This window comes from Taeniopygia guttata, chromosome 18 (genome assembly GCF_048771995.1).
Source record: "Taeniopygia guttata chromosome 18, bTaeGut7.mat, whole genome shotgun sequence".
Classification (NCBI taxonomy): domain Eukaryota; kingdom Metazoa; phylum Chordata; class Aves; order Passeriformes; family Estrildidae; genus Taeniopygia; species Taeniopygia guttata.
The window spans coordinates 9,898,343-9,917,756 of record NC_133043.1 but is presented as its reverse complement, the minus strand read 5'-3'; the positions used below and the strand labels follow the sequence as shown (position 1 = coordinate 9,917,756).

The 19,414-nt window shown below is 39.8% G+C and overlaps 1 protein-coding gene across 2 annotated transcripts in view; it reads left to right on the top strand.

Moving 5' to 3' along the window:
• CA10 (carbonic anhydrase 10) overlaps positions 1–19,414 on the top strand; it is a 122,581-nt gene that overhangs the window by 31,879 nt on the left and 71,288 nt on the right. The gene's annotated exons all lie outside the window — the stretch shown is intronic.

Genomic DNA, 19,414 nt, shown 5'->3' with positions numbered 1-19,414 from the left:
CATTCTGTGCAGTATCCTTTCAGTGTGATTGAGATTAATTTGCATTAATTGATGTATATTAGCTATATCTTATAAGGTAAAGTAGTGCTTCAAGTTTTATCATGAATGTATCAAGAAAACTGCTACGTGATCCTTATTTTCTCATAACAGTAGAAAATATTGGCTGTTGTGTGAGCTATTCCTGAGGATCTGTAGATTTGACCTATCATCAGCTACTTTCACTGTTGTGAGAACTGTTACAGCCTGACAGTCATCTGAAATTCCCAAAATGCTGATTGTCTTGTTAAGAAATCTAGTGCAAATGAGATGAAGTATTTCAGCCCACACATTTCTGGCACTGAAATGGTTGTGAAAATCTACAGGCCTGGAGCTTAATTACATATTGATGTAGCATAAAGTAGCTTTTCAGATGTACTTGAGATTGGTTTGGGCTGTCAGAGACGCTCCAGTGTATTGTGCATGTTTAGTTCCTCATAGTGACAGCAGGGGAAGAAACCTGGAGAATATAATCACCTGATTTCAGCCTTCCTGAGTTGCATAACTCAGGGAGATGCCCAGCAGAAAATTAATGAAAAAAAAATATTTGCTAAACAGGCCTAAATTTAAAGTTACTGAGAAAATTAATATAATTGTCAGAACGTAAAGAAACCTGTGATCAGTTCATGCTTGTGGTGTTCTAGCCTAATACTGTGAGACTTTTAGGCTTAGGAACATCCTTGGAAGATGAATGAGGAAACAGTGATGACTCAGAAACTTTTGGGAAGGAAGACCTCTTAGAGTGATGTGGCGGCACACCTCCTTTCTGAGGGAAACCTGAATAACCAAGGTGTTGAATATCTGACTAACCCAGCACACATTCTCAAGAACTGGTCCAGAAAGTTGTAATGAACAGCACTGAAGCAACCTTGAAGAAAGCAAAGGGAATTTGGGGGTACCTTTCTTTCAAATTCAACTCTGCAACATGCAATGTCAGCCTCAGCAGAAGAGAAAAATCCCATGAGACTTTACAGTACAAACGACTGGGTTTTTTTTCTCCTAGATTTGGGAGCCTTTGAAAACCATATTTAAAGTCTTTCAAGGCTGCATTTGTGGCTGTGCTCTCAGACTAACACATCCCAAAGGATCTGTTGGTGCATATGAAGTTTATCTGTGTTGGTGGCAGTCCTGTATCAGATCTCACGTGAGATGCTAATTAGCACCTGAGAGGTGAGAGCTGCCAGGCAGCCTGAGGAGCATTGCTGGAGCTGCTGATGTGCACTGAAGCAAACAGCTACAGCCATCTGCCAGGATGTTTTCTTCCCACAGCTGTTCATCCTGACCCAGGGCTGGAATGAACACCCCCAAAGATATTAGAAAGGAGTGTTTGTCCAGCAGCCTGTCACTGCAGTTCAGACCTGGCATCTCAGCTGGTAGGAGTGACATGAATCCAGCTGCAGAGATGATTAATTAGGGGCAATATAATTGTAAAAGACTCCAGGAGGAGTTGCTGTGGTTTGTCTGTCACAGCTTTAGCTGGGTGAATACTTTTCACCTACTTCAAAGTAAAGTCACTGTCACTCTTTGAACTCTTACTTCTTCCATGGAGAGCTGTGTAAGAATGCAGTTAGGAGTGTATCACAATATGCCTGGGTTAGAATGTGCCATTCATAAGTTTTTCTGCTTAGTCTGTTTTGGAAGCATTTAAGCCAAGTCCTAAAAACACACTGGATCCTGTACAGATTTGCCATTGAACAGTTCATAAAATCAAGCCATATTTCACTATGTTCCCCAAATCCAGACTCCCTATATTCTCAGATAGATTTTATAAAAAAATAATTTTAATTCCTTTCTAATGTCCATCTGGATACAGGTTTTTTCCTGCTATAAGCCACTGAGCTGCAGTCAGTGATGTGTATCTCACAGAAGGGAAGGATACAGGCAGAGATGAGATCCCTCACAGTGTGTTTCCCAAATTCACTTCTTTCTGTGCTCCAAGAGAAGGCAGCATTGAGAGCTGGCAGGTTCTCTCAGCCCAGGAACTGTGGCTCAGGTCTGTCTTGGTGCCTAGCCTTGAAAGAGAGATGCAGAGTTCTCAAGTGCAGCAGGGAAAGTTCATCCAGGCTGGATTTGTGTATCTGCTGCTGGAACAGAAACCACTCTCCATCTCTCACCTGTTCTACAAGCAAAGAATTGCTCTTATGATTTAAATCATGTAGGCAAACAAAGTAGAAAGTAAGTAGAACTTTAAAATGTTAATTGAATGCAAATTAGCTTCCAAATTAAACTTCAGGGAATGTTCAAGTATGAAGAAGGAATAATTTCCTTTATGCATGGTGATTTGCATAATAATAAAAAAATATATCGTTACAAACGCTTACTACATAGAGTTTTTCTAGTGTGGAATATCTAATTCAGTCCTTCCATGAAAGGAAAAAAAAAAGTTTTAGGGAGCCAGCAAAGTGAACTAACAGCAGTAAAGAGCTCTGGAAACCTAAAATTTTAAACCTTCACAAACTTGTGACTGAAACACAGTTCTTTGCTAATGTGGTCTCAGATCCCTAATTATCTTTCTTAGCTGTGGCTTTTCCTTCTCAGTTACAATTTGTATCCACAAAAGAAAAATTGCATGTAGCAGGTGTATCCTGGCCCTTGCTTTGTTATCCTGACGTGACCAAATGATTCCAATTGTTTTCTTGCCTGTTCCTAGCCCCACCAGGCACTGCAAAGGTCAAGGTTTCCCTTGTTGTAACCAACACATGAAGTGCCAGGTTGGACCTTGCTGTGCCACCAGCTGTCCAGGGCCTGTCCTGCTGCACCCGCAGGTTCCCCTGCCAGGACCTGAGCAGTGTCCCTCTTCTGGGTCAGGAAAGTGCAAATAAGGAAAACCTTGAAGGCAGTGCCTTGCAGATCCTTGTCAATTATTGTCCCCACACTTGCTGCTAGGTTAGATAACATTCTTGGTGTAGGAGTACTCCAGATACTTTCTGATGAAGTTGAAAATCCTCTTTCCCACTGTCCTGAAGTGGATAGTTACCTTGCAGTGACACTAAATATGGCTTATAAGCACAAAGAGCAATTAAGTACCAGGAATTTTTTGTACAACTGTAGCTCCCAAAACCTGCATGGATGATGGCTTCTAGCTGGGAAGTAGTTCAAGAGGTGAAAACTATTAGGGCATATATTCAGAGAGCAGTATCCAAAACGTGCTGTCCTACACACTGTGTGTTTACAGCCTCTAGAAAACCTTGAAGTGAAAAGCCAGCAAGCCACCTGTGTGCTCTTAGAAGGGTTCATCATTACATGATGAGCACATCCTCTTAAGCTTTTGCTTTAGAAAAGAAGGATCATCCCTGTGCACTGCCTTAGCTGGACTAGCAAGAATTGGGGTTTGGGATAAAAATGAGTGGCATTAAGATGTTGCCCACTGCTACTCTTGTCATTATCCCACTTAGAAAAATTACTCTTGTAAAATACCTTGATGAAGAATTTCAAGATTACTACAGTTACAGTTGTGACTGTCAGATAGGAATTCAGCTTCTCTTTCACTGAGACTGTTCACATCAGGATATTATAGTGACTTCAGGAAGATGATTCCGATTACACTGGTGATGGACCCAGCACCAGTGGGGACTTTATATAAACACAGTGTGCAGCTTTTAATTTGTACATATCATTAGTGCAATTTAGTGTAGAATTTGCCACATCATACAGAGGAAAATATGGTCACTACAGCTACACCCTCATCTGTGGTTAAAATAAAGATCACACCACTGCTCTGTGTATGGTTACACAGAGTAACTCTGCCTGTTGGTTATTGCCACTGAAGCTTCACTGGTACTAACAAAAAACCTCTCTGTCAAATCCTGTCCCCTTCTTAATTAAAAAATCAAAAAGAAAAGGAAATGAGACTGTTACCTAAAGGTGGATACATCCTATGGTATGCAAGTACTTTCCTAATAGACAGCTATGATTTTACTTGTAAATATGGATTCACAGGGTTATTTGATCACAGCATTTCTTCAGTAACCTGCTGACTTTATTTCTCAAACTCCATGAATGTGTATGTGTAGGATTCCTCAGCCTCCTCAAATACAGAATTGCTGGAGACTTGATAGTCTCCAACTGATCATTTGTACTTAGTGAAAATTTCCTCCTATCATAACAGCTCTCTGAAAAGGTCACTTTTGCATTCACTGAACCGTGAATGCATTGAACATACTCAGGAGTAAAATCCATGCTCACCATGAGGTTGTGGAATTATTATTTGGATAAGTTTACATGCTGTTACTTACACAGATTAAAATACAGATATTCTGTACCATTCTATACCATCAGCCCATCATCGCATATCTGGGCACATACTTTTTGTGGTCTGTGAAGGATTTATCCTCTCAGAACTCACCACAAAATACAGTCACCTACTTAATGCATTTCTGGATACCTGCTGCCCCTGTGAGCTGTAAATTGCATTATTATGGTTAATGACTCTGCCCAAAAAAGGAACCTCCCCGAATCTTATTGATTTTTTTTTTTCCCTAGCACTGAAAATATTACTTAAAATTGTCACCTTTTACCTTTCTGAATAGAGGCTGATTTTATATTAGGGCACTTGTTCATTTTTTATTTATAAAGCATACCAAAAAAATGCATCAGTGTTTCCAGACCAAGCAGTCGCCAACTTTATAGCCAGGACATAAACCCTGAAAATAACAGCATAACATCATAATGGGAAACCTGACAGGTCGTTAACTACAGCAGTGCAAGTGGTGTGTCTGTAATTCATAAGTGCTTGTAGACAACAGCCTGGCCTGCAGCCTTTCAGAACCTGTATGACTGATAAAAATACTCAGGGATGGAGCACAAAATAACCAGCTCACACTGGAAGTTGTTCATTTGACACCAGAGCACGTAGCAGATGTTCCACCCCAACACAGAGGTCGTTCTTTAGGACCCTTTTATGACCTCCTCTAATTTATTCTTCCTGTGTCTTTAATCTATGAGTTTGTCATGAGGGTTTTGTTGAAGAATGAAGGTCTTTATTCTGAGAGGTCATTTTACAAATATTAAATGAGATGCTGAATAAATGGGAAAATGGATAGGCTGAGTTCAAGAGAGCAGTTGGAGGCTGGGAGAGAATCACACAGCCAGTTTAAATATGCCTGTGCCATCAGGCTGGTCTGCCTGGCGTCCCTGTGCTGTTGATTAAAGAAGAAAAAAAGGTTCCTGCAGATCCTTTGAATCAGCCCTGTGCTTTGGCTGACTGCATGAAGCAGTGCAGCTGCCCCCGGAGAGAAGCAGCAGGATGGCACTGGGGGCCTGGCATCTCTTGGACGGGCATTTACCAGAGCTGCCACTGCATTCATAGAGCTGAGGAATGGTACAAATTATTATCTGCAGTGACATTTTGGCACTATCTCATCCTAGAACTTCGGAGGCAAAGCAGGAAGGAGGGTGGATATGTCCAGGCCAAGGAACAGCCCCATTCCACAGCAACTTGTTCCACTTCAAATGAAACCCAAAGGCTGAAAGTACTTGCAGCAAAACAATGACATTTCAATCGATAGATGAAGAGATCAGATTTTTCCTCCTTGCTTATGAAATTGGTCAAGTTGGGTTTAGTTAAGTCTCTGAAATCCAGGCATCGTGGTTCCTACACTAGAATAATTAGGATACAAGTCTGGTTGAAGTAGTTGCTACAAAAGCAAGAGCTGCTGCCAGTTTGAAAATCCTAGGTTATTACATCTGTCTGAAAATAGGTCACACTGGAAACAGTGGGATTTGCTTGTTGAGACAAATGCTACAGCCCTTGAATAAAGGCCATCAGAAGCTGAGTCTTTAAAAAAAAAATTAAAAATCAATATTTACAAGATTATATTCCCTTTACAATGGTTTTATTTAAAACCATCTCTCTCCAAGTTTTTTAACTGCAGTGAAATTATTTATTTCCACAGCTGTGCAGTGAGCCTCCATCTCATCTCAGTGTTCGCACTGCAATTCCATTAATAATGTGCTTTTTGAGGAAATCACGTTTTCAAACTGTATCCTTTGCTTCTCATGGAGGAGAGGGGCTGAATGGGAGGATCAAACTTGTGCATTGGGATAGTGCTGGTGTTACCACAGCAGTAACAGGTACAGGATGAACAGGATGCTCAGCTGTGAGAGGAGCTGCTCCTCCAAATCTCAGTCAGGTGCAGTTAAAGCTGTATCAGGCTGCAGCTGGGAGTGATAGCTAATTCCCAGCTTTAGTCCCAATTTAGAACTGTGGGATTTAGCTGTTCTGTATGACTCATATAGCATATGACATTGGAGAGAACATCTCAGATTATGGAGTCAACTCTTCGTATTTCCAAACTGGGCTACATAGGTCATGGCTACGGAATTCCCTTCCATGAGTGTATGTCAGGGCATTTCCCAGAGGGAGTTCAGATTCCATTTTGCTTTTTCTATCCTGCAGTTGGACATCTTCAAATGGTTTTTCTTCCTTCAGATTAGACTTTCCTAAAATAAAGAACAAATTACTAAAATCTAATGGGCTATGGCTGAAACACTTATATTGCATGACCTTAGCAGGCTCTATTATCCACACACTGACATCTTCAGAATTACTTAATATTTTAATGTGCATTTAAAATTGGTTAACAGGAGTATAAATTAAACTAATAGCGAAACTAGTCTCTCAAGGTTTTATTGCTCATTGTAATTTTATGTTTATGGGCTCGCTGCTTGGTGGCAGGACTTGTGTTGGTTTAGTTTTAGAGAGTGCAGTAAGGAGAAGGTGGTGCCTCACCCAGAGCCTGGTGCAACCCGTGGAAGTCCTGCCATTGAACTGTCTCAGGGCAATGGTCATGTCATTCTCACTCCCACAGACCTGGATTTACTTTCCCAGTTAATAACATTGTCCAGAGAAAATTCATATTTAGATAGAATTTTAAATACTTTCTCCCAGCTTATTTTACATGATTCTTCATGCAACTTCTGTGCCTGGTTTAGTAAACAAAAGAGTAACCAAGAGGGGAAAAAAAGATGAAAATTACATATTTGTTGAGCTGTGACATAAAAGTTGTGTGCTGAAGCAGCTGCTCCTCTTACCCTTAATAAGCACCTTTTTCCCATAAGAAAGTGCATACCAAAGGTCATCTGCAGCCATAAAAACCCATGTGAGTCTGCTTCAATTAAGCAGCCCAGAACACTGGACTGTGGAGGTTGTGTGGTATTTGTGAGAGTGTCCAAGATAAAAGAGCAAGAAACATCTACTCTGCCATTTCTTTGAGCGATTGCTTAGTCTCCTAATCACTGTGGCTCCATAGCTTGATCCTAAACTTGTACACTGAAAAAACATACAAATACTGGTATGTGCTCAATAAAGTGATTCTGTTGACTTAAAACAGGGTCTGTGTTTTTTCCACTCACTACACTGTGTGTAGAGGCAGGACACAATTCCTACACCTCTCAGGGAAACCACATTGGAATTCTGGAAAGGCCAGAGGAAAAGTACTAATTAAAGTGGCAAAAATTTCATTGAATTAAAAGACATGAAGCTCTTCTCCTATCTATTCACAGGTTTGTCTGCCTTACCATTATTTGTCCTTTGTTGCTGATTCTGGAACTAGTCTTTTCACAGCCTTCTCTCAATTAATACATTAATAAATTACATCTGGGCAGGCTCAAATATTTGCTTAAGGAAGTAATCGCTGTAGAAGATGACTCAGAAACTCTCCCAGCTTGTTACATCAAGTCATTAATATTTACAGTTATTGGTATCTGTTTCTCATAATTAACACTTTTCATTTGCATAGTTTTTGCATTAAAACTGTGCCTAAAACACCATTAGATTGTAAACACAAAGACATGAAGGAGCTCCAGAATGTAAATATTATGAAATACAGAAGAAAAAGAAACTTTCTTGGTTTCACAGACAATACATTTGAATTTAGAAAGTGTGGATTGAAATACAGAATTATTTTTTTTTCTGTAGTTTTCACTTTCCGAACTGGTTTTAGGATAGCAGCGTGAGTAGATGGTGAATTGCCACTACCTTCCCAAAAGCATCTCCACTGGCAGGCGTTCAGGCAGGACATGGACAGCCACACTCTGCACACACCATGGACAGCTCAGTGAAAAAAAAGCAGGAAGGGTCTTCTATATGGCATTCCAGCAGGGTTTATTGCAGCCAGGGGAGTCCGGGGATAGAAGACGGGGAACAAAAGAGGGGCCAGGTTTTTTAGGAAAGGGAGGTGGCGGAGCACAGCATCACAGGGACCAGTGATCTGAGGGAATGGGGCGGTACATAGGCAGGGCAAAGGGGAATGCCTGGGTGGGTAGGTGGGGATACAAGGACCAGTGGGGAAACAGGGAACAGAGAACTTTGTATAACTGGGGTGCAAACATGGTAAAACAGGTAGGTAAAGTCAACTGGCCAAAGGGGAAGGCAGAACTGGGATCAATTAACACGGTGCCACAGAGCACCACGGGGGAAGCCTTTTCCTCTCTTTAACTGGTGGGGAATACCTGAAGCCTACAGTTACCCTTCCAGGGCATGGCCATCGATCCTTCCCTGCTAGGCTCATGGGCCTCCACAGTCTAGCAGTCTGCGTTATGGTGCCTTGTTGAGATTGATGCCAGATCTGCAAACTTTATTCAGGTGCTTTAAAATGCAAATTACTGGCCAACAATGTCATTGTTGTCTTCATGCTGATATTGGGGTTTTGGGTTTTTCAAGCCTCTTTTTTAAAACCATCTTCCTTCCCATATGGCTCTCCAATTGAGCTTCATAAAGACACATTTATATTTGTATATATACTTACAACTATAGAGATTCTTCACATTTAAGATTGAAATGTTTGATATACAAAACATTTATCTACAGCATCTATGCCTTCTGTAATACCAGGAAATAATATATGTGTGGTAAAAATTAATCTAGCGGTTGAAGAACAGCAAATATGAATTATTTTACAAGAGAGAACTTAATTAGTGGAATTTTATGATGTGTGAAGATGGATAAAGTGCTCCTTGAATGCCAAGGTCTTTGCATGAAGATGCACAAATAATTTCAGTTTGGATTTTTGGTTTTTTTAATTGCTTTTAAGAATTGAAATAACTATTGGGATGGAAAACCTTTTTTTTTTCCCCCAGCATTGTTTTTTTGGAAGTCTGTCCCTTTATTTTTGCATTTTTAATGGTTTTTAACATTGAATATTTTTTGTGAACATGTGACTGATAAGATTTGGGTTTTTAAAAATCAGTTTTCTAGAAAAAAGCCACAGGAAATCAGGATATAAGATTTAATTCCAAATTAATATCAGCCAGCGAATATTGGGAAAAAGCTATTGTCTTATTTGTAGATGCAGAAGGTGGATCAGCTTGGTAGTTTTCAATGTCTCTCTGACCTTTTTACCCCATTTCTTATTGTTCCTCAAGAATTTTTATTCTGCTCTTTTTTTCTTTTTTTTTTTTTTTAATTTTACCACCCCAGGTACTACACTGTACACAATGCTCAGCTCTAGTTTCTTCATACACCTTCAGAATACTCTTGTGATTTTATTTGCAAATAATATAGAGTATTTTTTCCAAACCAATGTTTTCGATGATAGCTGAACTGGGGATTTGGGCTTATTTTAAATTTCAAATACAACACCAATCATTGAACCCTTGGACCAGCCTGATTATACTTTCACCTACAAAAAATACATCCCAGTTTTACACATGTGAACTTTTTTCTAGTATGGAAGCTACTGCAGGTAATGAATTTGATAAAAGATCACAGCAGTTTGGGTATTTCATTCCCTCATTTATGGCCTGGTGAACGTGCAGTGTTCTGTGCAGACACAGGAAGCTACTGAGGCCAATCAGCAAAGGAAGAGGATGTTTGGAATAGAGGAACAACATTTCCATATTGTGCAAAGTATAGCAGCAGAAGAGTTGCACTCTGATTTAGCAATGCCACTTAGCACGTGCTCAATCCAGCATCCTTTCCAGTTGCAGTATCTAAAGTTAAAAATGTACTTCAAGGAGGAACAGCAACCCACAACCAAGCATAGGAGTGTCAGCTTAGGCTTAGACTTAGTTCTCATTGCAAGGTCCATGAGCAGTGGTTTTATCCAGAATTGGGTTTTGCTTTGAACAAAATAAATGCAAAATTCTATTTCATAAAAACAGTGAGACCAGAATTCTTCAACAAAACTGGCAGCTGAATCCAAGAACATATGTCCAATTTACTGTGTGGGCAAGGCATTTCTACATACTTCTAAAAATAAGTTGTTGTGTATATTTTCTGAAGGTGGGAGTGACCTTCTGGAGATACTTGAGCTTTTAGGAATCATCTTCAACAGGAAATGAATCACCTACTGAGTTCACCGTCTTCTGTAGGTATTTCTTGTTCTAAATTTAGTGGATCCAGGACTGAGCCTCTTCTCACCATTTTTACCTTAGCTTTGCCCCAGTATAAAGGGTGTAGAGAATAATCTGGGTGTGTGGAATTTCTTCCACAACCAAAATGATAGTAATGAGTAATAAAAAGTTAAAATTTGATCAGGAAGAATTACAAAATGTGTTTGTAGGTACACATTATGTGTAATTATGTAAGACTGGTATGTAGCTTCTGTTCTAATCTCCATTTTTAAACTGATTATAATTAACTGAATAAAATGAAGTAAGATTTCCTTGTTATGAAGCATCCCAAAGCATGTCAGTTGTAAAGCAATAATCAACATCCTCCATGTTTGAGGTTTTAATTCCTCAGCTCTGCACAGTATTGCCATTCAGAGTGTTAAATGTTACTGTAAACAAACAATAGGGAACCTCAAGGTTAGTTCTTGCTTCAAGAAAGAAGAGGATACCATTTCTCTTTAGAATATAAAGTTCTGTTTAACTGAGAGAACAGAAAGGTCGCATGTTCGCAAGGAACAGAAGTGATTCAAGAATATGGAAAATTATGTAAATCGGGTATTCTTCAGCTGTGGTCTCTGGAATAGGTCATGGGAAGTGTTCATGTGGACAAGCCAAGAAGATGGGAGCAAAGACAAAAGTTATAAGTAAACACTTGCAGTTCTGCTGCAGTGACTCTCTGAGAGTCACACAGCCATACCCCCACCACCACCAGTCAGGAGAAGCCCTGGAAGTCTGAGCTTTTGAAAGAAAATCTACCACTCATCAGCTTTCCTGGTGAAGAAATACCAAGCGATTCTTGTCTGGAATGTGTGCTGTGATTCCATGGGCAGGCTTCCCAGAGGCTGTTTGGTGGCACGGAGAAGCCTCGTGGCAGCAGGCCAGCTGGCACCCTCAGCAGCACGCCCTGATCTCTGGAACCCCTGAGAAACAAGCAGAGCTTCCTCCACAGATGGCTGTCAGCCTCCTCCCCATCCGTTCCACAGCCTGGGACTCCCAAATCAATATTTTCATAGGCAGTTCAAAATTCCAGCTGTGTCGGAATGCCAGGCTCTTTCTTGCTCCAAGGTCAGGGTGAATAAAACTCAGGAGACGTTGTTTTTGAAGTCTCACTCTGAAGTTTATTATCCTTATCTATTTCAAATTCACAAGATGTGAGCTCTCTCTAACAAGCTGAGAAAGTGACCTAAAATGGTGTCTGTTCAAGGCTATTTAAGTCCCAATTATCCAATAAACAGTTGACATCTCTATTATTTATGCTTCTAACCCAATTATGACCACTCGAAACCTTCAATGCGGACATCTTTCACCCAGTTGGAGAAAACCACCCAGATTCATGAAGAAAAAAAAAGAAGAAGGTGCGAAAAAGACAACTAACCCACACCCAAAATTCTCCATCTTGGCTCCCATCTATCACCATATACTAAAATCCCAAATCTAAGTTTTTTTACCCTATGATATCACACAGTACTATCCAAACTACACCCACAGTTTTTGTGCTGTCACTCAATTTTTGAAGCCTTTTCCAAAGTCTATGGTCAAATGAGGTGTTTACTTGAGGGTTGGCAGGCTTAAATTCAGACAGCTCAATGTTTTCAGCCATCAGAGTTCCAACACAGCTGGACCTTCTGTGGATGTGCACCCCTCCAGTCTCTGCTGGTAACCATTTTTTTCCATTTTTACATGGCTTTAGCCAGTGGTGTCTGGTGTTGAGAGTCTCAACCCCTAATCATCAGGGATTGCACTTTCCAAAGGAAGTTACGGAATCATCCAGTTTGTCTTCAGGGAGCCCTGCTCTCCTCTAAAGATCTACCAAAGCAAAACAAAGTAACTTTGCAATGGCAATTGGATCAGATTCTAACTTGAACAGCAAATAAGTTTCTAGCTTTAGTTCCTGTCTTTGCCCTTGGCCCTTGTTCAGAGTTACTTGAACTCATCCTTCAACATAGAGAGAGAATCAGGGGTTCCAGAGAGGTGCCTTCTGTTTTCTGTTAATGAACATCCTCAGTCTCAGACAGGATTTTAGTCTGGCATCATATTTGAGTAGAAGAAAAATCAAGACTAACCCTACCTTGAAACTTATATCATGAAGCAGGGTTTCGGATAACAGTATTTGCACACTTGAAATTTTGTTTTAAAACACCGTAATTAAAAGAATACCAGGGGAAAAGTCATATGAAAGCAATACTGGAGGCCTTGCTGTACCTTCAGATCCTAAGTGTTATAGATGAGTAATGAGATGGTTGGATCTCACAATTAAGGGGTGAACATTATATATATGCTAAGGAAAGTTTTGTGGATATATAGTTATGTTACTGTAATATGTCCTCCCCCCACTCCCCCACACTGTAATCACGAGATGGCCTTGGCAGTGTGGGCATTTGTTACTCTGCTAACACCTGATCTCACGTCCAGATGTAAGAAAGTGAATTCCACCACTGGACAGCAAGGAAGGACTGCAGGAGGGGCGAGAGATATAAAAGGGGGAAGCAACTGAAATAGAGATTCTTGGAATTCACTCAAGTTAACAAAATGAATTAAGCATTTATATTTTAGTTTGTAGAGTTATGTGTTGAATTTAAACCTTTTACTTAAGTAACTTCTACCATGGTACAAAGGGCATAGGAAAATGCAAATTTCTGAAGCTTCTTGCATAAAGAACAATACCAAAAGTCTGTGTCTATGAAATCTGTAGAATCCTATTGTCAATGATAAAAATTAATTTAAGAGTTTCAGTGAAACTTGTTCTGTAAGGAAATAGAACTTTTATACTATCACACAACCATTTGTGAGAAGCAAAGATGCTTTTTTCAAAGGCCAGTACAAGGAGGAATAGATGTGTACATAGATAAGCAACCTGAGCAGATGGTTAGAAAAATGAAAGTAAATGAATGAGAAGAGGTCCCTCTGACATTCACTATTAGAGACAACAGTGACTGTTAATAAAGCAGAGTTAATTCTATAGCAAGAAGTGAAATATTTAATCATCAGTACTTCATACATAATTCAATTAACTGCCTTCACTCATCAGTATTAACAAGAGCTGGAGCTTGGATTAATGTGCTTGAGCTTCATCACAGCATTCCCAGTCTGCTTAAATGCTGCCAAAACTTAATAAAGTGCTGCCAGTCAAATTATAGTATCTAAGCCCAGTGCATCAATGTGCTGCTATTACAAATCATCCTCTACTCACAGCATTGTTTGCTAATTCCTTATTTATGCTGATCTCTGCACTAAACTGTTTAATTAGGGCACAGTGGTAGAACAAGTTTAATTTCTTATCCCTTCCTTGATGACATCTTTAGTATCATCCAAGTTACTGAGCAATAACAATAAATGGTGTATCCATGTGTTTCCAACACCCTCAATTTTTAAAATAATTACTTTAATCAGATACATGGATTGCCACAGCAGAGTTTCTACTAGTCTGAAAAGGATAAATGCTAAATTAATTTCTGTCTTGGTTCTAAAGAACATTCCTACTGCGGTCTGTGTTTTTCTGTGTGTAAAACACAGATCTCACCCTCAGTTCCCATGAATAGCCCTGATTGTGCCTCGTATTCCTTGTGCTTTCTGTGCCTCTGGGAAGAGAACAAGGACCATGAAGGTTTCCAAAGTTTTTTTCTTTCTGCCATTGAGGGACTTGATTCTCAGAAGCTGATAAACCTTCCTCAGTAGAAGCTGAGAGAATGGTGCTTTGGAATTATATCCCCTCCTGTCCTACCTGTGGCCAGCACCTCACCCAGGAGGCTTTGGAAGAGCTAAACCCAATCTTAAAAACTACTGAAAGGGAAGGGAAGCAGTCTGACACTGCTTATTCCACCTTTAACTCTTCTGAAATAAATCTCTGCTGCTCTGCAAAGCCCTTGGCTACTTTTCAGCTGGGTGAATTGAGGCCAGACCCTGGCATACAAAAGGAGATTTCAAAAGTGCTTTGAAACGCAAGTTCTGGAAGTATTACAAGCTGTCATAAGAATCACAAGATTCTTATCACAAGCAAGATAAATGACATTACAGAGAAAAGGCAGAAGAGAATGCTGTTTTATATATTTATTTTTTTTTCATCTTACCAGAAGGAGAGAAATGAAGATGTCAATTGCAGCTTTTGGTCACAGCCAAGAGCCTGAGTTCAGGAGTCCACAACATGAGTTTGAGGGAAGTTTTGCTGGAAAGTAATTTAGAATTGTAGAACATTCAGAAACCTGTTTTGGTGGGAGAGAAAGGCATGTGCAGGTCACACTTGACTGTATTCCACCTGAATAGATTGGCTTTTTGATGCTATTCCTGTCACCTAGAGTATGTGAAAAACAAGGAAATCAAAGGTTTCATAACCATCCAGTCCCTCCATCCACAAGGTGAAAGCAGTGGAGGCTGAATTGGAAGTGGTGTCATTCTTCTGGGACCTGTACTTGGCATCAAGTCTCTTGAGGACAAGTGAGGACTAGAGAATGCAGCACAATACATGAAAGGAAGAGATAGCAGCCAGAATTTCTCAGAAGAACAGAGAAACTGGGTCAGTCAAGAGCTACATAAGGAGAAATGCTATTTATGCTCTATGTTCAGCAAGTAGTGCCATCTGAGGATTCAGTTACTCATCTAAAAAATATTAGAGGTTAAGGCTAAGTTGGTTATGTTTTTGAAACAGAAAACAGTGGAGAATCAAACCCTCAACTCTTAATAAAGTCAGCATAACTCCATTAATTTAACCAGAGCTCTCACCAGTTCAGAACCTGTTGCTTGCAGTTAATATTTGTCCTTGACCATGCTTTGATAGGAGTGTTAGCAGCAGCAAATGAAATGCTAAGTTGACACCAAGTATTTCCTGACCCCATGTGCTAATCAGAACCTGTAAAACAGTAAAAGATTGTCAGGGGTTCAGCTCTGTGCAAATGCCTTGCAGGTGGTAAAAGTTTCTGTCTTAGCATAAAATGAGCTACATCAACACTGGAGAAATAGTTTGAATCTGCTGATAAATTTGCAATCCTACTTTAACCTTTTGAGTTCTATTTAAAATAGAAATTGTAAAGATCATCCAAAGGGAAAAGTACAGTGTCTACCCAAAATCTGGATTAGACTACTAAAGAGGCACTTAGGCTTTCAGCCTTTTAACAGAAGAAGGAGAACCACTTTCTAAATCAGTTTCTAAGTTTCAGACACTTTTGGTGACATTGAAAATAAAAAAAAATTATCCAGAAAATCAGCAGACAACCCATGATGTGAAAGTGCTGGAGCAAGGAGTGTTGCAAAATGGAAATAGTAGAGATGGTTATGAATGGGCTGCACCAGGATTTTTGTGTGCAGTGGCTGTGTTTGTCAATGAGCTACAAATCTAGCAGCAAATATTGCACTATTGACTTACAGATGATTTGGACAGACTCAGTTTAAAAACAACAGAATAAGGATCTCATGCAATTCACGGTAGCAAAAGAGAATGTGGTGCTTGCAGTGAGGGGACATTAGAGAATGGTCTTGTTCCCCCACCTGTAGTCCGGCTAGTTGCCAAAGCCCACCCTTGGTTGTGAGGTGGCTCCGTGTGGTGGAAAAGTCTCTCCTCCAAGCCGAGCTTCCAAAGAAAGGCTCAGCAGTCTCTAAGGAGTTTATTACTAGTTACCTAAAAGATTTTCTCCTCGGGCTGCTGTGGTTTGCTCACAGCTCAGGCAGAGGCACACACACACCCTGACATCCTCTCTGACTCCCGACTGCTTCTTCTCTCCCCCTCTGCCCAGGGCTGCTGCTGTCTTTTATATGGTACATTACGTGTTACATGGGTACAGTTTTTCCCCAATGCCCATTACCTATATTAAATGGTGCTTTTCTATCTTTTATATGGTACATTACGTGTTACATGTTACAGTTTTTCCCCAATGCCTATTACCTATATTAAATGGTGCTTTTCTACTCTAAACCAATCTGTGAGTGCCAACATCACCCAGAACATGGAGGTAAGGAAGAAGAAAGAGGGAGGGCAGGACAGGCCCAAATCCCTCCATCTTAAACCCTCTGATCCCCATGTACAAAACCAAAACCCCCTGTACAGCACTCAAAAATTCTTCCCTCTACTTTGTGACTACTTCTACTATAATATCTAAACTTTTGTGACTTCTTGTTCTTCCTGCAAAGTTGGTAAATCATTCCATGGTTCAAATCCAAAATCACAGCTGTTTCCAGCTGCCTGCCAGGGTCTCAAATGCTTCTGACCTGGGCCTGGAACCTCCAAAAATGTCTGAGGGACATTTTGAGTTCCGACAGCTAGTAATTGTCAAAAAAAAAAAAAAGTCAGCTGTTTTAATAGTAAAAAAAGAAAAAAAAATATTAATAGGTCTTTCTGACAACCTTTCCTGCTTGTGAGCTTTCTGCCCTGCACACAGGCTCCGTGCTGAATGGCCCTGTCGGCCAGAGCTCCGAAGGCAGCTGTAAATTCACATCTCTCACAGCGAGAAGATGGTGCCAGATAATGGGTATGGATTTTCTGTCCATCATGACTCTGTGTCATCCAGCTACCACCTGTACTGAACCTAATGATTTGTCTGAATAAAGCAGTACTCCATAAACTTTACTGCTGAGCAAACAGCACGCTGCTGGCAACATCATACTCTGCTCTCCCTTTCAGCCCACCAAAAGATGACTCAATTACCATTTAAAATTTTGTACTGCCTGTGAAGTCAAGGACTGGAGAATTAGTAGTCAGCTTGAAGGTATTTTGAAAAGAGCAGATATATCTTAATGTGAAGAAGTAACAGGTTTGCATGTTAGTGTTAAAAGGACAAGCCAGTGTTGGCGTTAATTTTTCAGGATGTGCACAGTGAAGAACAGGCAGATGAAAATCATGGATTTTATCAGCATCTAAGGGGATGATCAGAGATGCCCAGATTCAGGGATTAGAAACAGAAGAACTAGAAATTACAATTTCTTTTCCTTCTTTTTCCTATTAAATTGGCCACAGTTAATGCTACAGAAACTAAATTGATACTCCTCTTGTAGTAGGCTGGTTGTAAGTGGTCCAGGAATTGTCATTCTATTGCTCTGCTGGTTTCCTTTGGCAGCATAATAGATATATCTGTTACTTCATCTGACAAGAGCAAATAGTGCAGAACAAAGAAAAGGCATCACTATTGATGGAGGCAAAGCCTCCAATGACAATTGCCTGCCTGAGAGACACAGACTTTGCCCTGTTCCTCTTGCACAAAAGTTAAATAGTCAAGGAAACTTTGGGTAGTACAGTCCAGACTTTAGGAAAATAATGCAGCTAATACCAGCCATGAGAGTATTTGTTTTGCTATGGTTTTGTGATTCACATTCAGCTTTCTGCTATTCTAAAACACATACATTCCATTTTCCTCATAATGTGTTCATTCTCTTCTGTTAAAGAAGAAAAGCAGAGTGGAGCAAGTTTAGTCACTACATGTAGTTTATAGCTGCTAAATTCCTGCTGCTCTTCTGCTAAGATGACTTCAGGCCAAGAGGGATTCTATTTCCACGTGTACCACTCCAGTTCAGTAACATTGCTACAGCTGTTTGAAAAGCAGGGTAGGAACTTCTTAAAATACCTTTCTTGAAGCTCAGATGAAAAAGTTATTTTATGTATTCTCACAGATCAAGACGGAGAGCTTTTCTAAAAGAAAAAGTTGTCTTTTTCCCAAAAATCTCAAAAATCCATTCCATTTCCTCTCTGCCTGGGGCAGTCCTGAAATGTGGCTAAATAAACCAGAAAAATACAATTTTGTTTGCAAGTCTGAGGTTCACTTTTCTTTGGACAGGTCATACTGAAAAAGCCTCTTAATAGTAAACACCTGTAATAAATTTGTATATGGCAATTTTAATGGGATTTATGATACTGACTTCAGTAGCTTTGTGTTAGAAGTTTAAACAGAAGTAAGAATGCTAAATAGAGCTGATCTGTACTTACTAAGCCTTCTGGATATTACTTCTACTAGAAATGTATAAATAATAAAACTAAATCACATTGCCAGATACCTGAAACACACAAGGCTCTTATAGAAAAATGAACATTGTAGCCATGAATAAGAGTGTGTTCTCTTTCTCACTGAGAGGACAAACTGAAATCATGTCAACTAACACTAAATGTATTCAGGTCAGTTAATACAATTTGTGTTTAAAATTTGTGCTTTATTTTTTGCTTGTGTTAAAACCAGGCTGGTGAACTAATGGAAGGTACTGGTCAGCTTATGGGACCAGTTTGTTCTGAACACCCCTTGGACAGGTGCAAAGAAACTGTAGGTTTATTCAGCTAATTCAAATTAAACCTAAAAAATCAAGTGGACTCATAAGTCAGAAGATTTTTTTTTCTTAATATTATGTAGGAACAGTTAAGAGTTGGTAGTTCCAAAGTCTAAGGAATTACCATGAACTAGCTCAGTTAGTTCTGTTTCCAGGATTATTCTGTGCATTGATTTTTAGAAATATTAGCCTGTGACACAGAGGTGAATTGAAATTTATATTTTCAGTGGTTATGAAGCTACAGATTTTGCCTTTGGGCAATTTTTTTTTTATTATTGCTTGGTGTATTTGATAGTCATAATAAATTTCAGAGTTGATTTAGAACCTTGAGTCCATAAGGTAGTTCTTGAAACATTTGCAGTCTTTTCTATGTGCATAGTTATAAATTTTCTAATCAATCTCGATGTAACCATTTAACACTTTTCTTCCTAAATGTCTTTTCATAAGGCAGGTGTGATTTTATTCCTCTACTGCTGGAAAGACCATCAAATTCTGTATCCACAAAATAAGATGTATTTCTGGGTGAAGGTCACAAGTAATTAAGCCTCCAAGGCACTATCTTATATTGAATTTTGGCAGCCAAAAAGGCAACATTCATTATCTTTTACACATCTCCCTTGGAAGGAATTGATGCTGATTCCATCTGAGCTGTCCCAGTCTCTGGCAGGAATGGGCTGTCGGGAGTGTTCCAGAGCCACGTTCCTCCTGTGACACACTGCAGAGTAGATTCTTCTCTTTGTGCTTCCAAGAGATTTTAGGATTCTGCATCCTGGCCTTGCCCCTCTGAGCAGTGTCCCCCTGCACTGCTGGA